Below are 848 nucleotides of genomic sequence, written 5' to 3' on the forward strand. Positions count from 1 at the left end.
AGGGACTAGGGGCACAAAGTTCTGGGTCCTGGAACACAGGGTGGGAACATCCATCCCAGCTGGTCCCCACATTGCCTTCCATCTCTGGGTTCCAGGATAAGTGGGAGGAAAAGGCCCATGAAGATAAGAACTTTGACATCTTTTGTGATGTGGGCCACATGGCACTGGACACACTCATGAAGTTGTACCTTTGGCAAAGGAGACGGTGGCCTAGGCCAAAGGTCAGGGAGCACTTGGGGTTGACCCCTCTACCCCTGTTCTCTCAGATAAAGAAGCTGATCGGAGAGGAGATAGGTCCTGCCCTGATTTGCCAGGCCTTACTCACGATGGGAGACATATTTGGTGTTGGTGAGGAGGCTTTAGAGGGCAAGAAGTGAAAGAGGCTGTTCTGTGGCTGGGGAAGATTCCTGCAAGGGAGCTTTTCAGGGCTCGGCCTCTCCCTGACCCAACCCTCATCTATGCAGAGACGACAGGTACTACCTGGCAGTCAGTGTTTTCACACTGATGATGCGGCAGTGAATTGAGTCCCTCCAATGCCACAATAACTTCATCTACTGGCTCATCCCACATGGCTGCCATTTCCTAGGAGCCTGCAAGACCACCCATGACCTCACAGGTGTCTTTCCCTTGGTGTAGGGGTCCCAATCAGGAGGCCTTAGTTGTTCCTCTGGGACCCACTCTATCCCTCCCAGTGGAGGACTTATGTTCACCTTTGTGCAGAGCATGCTTCCTAGGCATGCTCTGGTCCAGACCAGGTCATAAAGCAGCAGAAGGCAGCCCTGCAAGATGAGAAAGAGCAGGAAAAGATCCAGAAGCGGAGGCACCTGGACTTCCTTGACATTCTCCTG

At 53.1% G+C, this 848-nt stretch overlaps 1 pseudogene; it reads left to right on the forward strand.

The window, feature by feature from the left end:
- The first annotated feature begins 59 nt into the window (after positions 1 to 59).
- LOC108490395 lies at positions 60 to 842 on the forward strand (annotated as a pseudogene).
- Positions 843 to 848: the final 6 nt, after the last annotated feature.

The sequence above is a fragment of the Nannospalax galili genome, unplaced genomic scaffold (genome assembly GCF_000622305.1).
Source record: "Nannospalax galili isolate Female #2095 unplaced genomic scaffold, S.galili_v1.0 C48285415, whole genome shotgun sequence".
NCBI classification, from domain to species: domain Eukaryota; kingdom Metazoa; phylum Chordata; class Mammalia; order Rodentia; family Spalacidae; genus Nannospalax; species Nannospalax galili.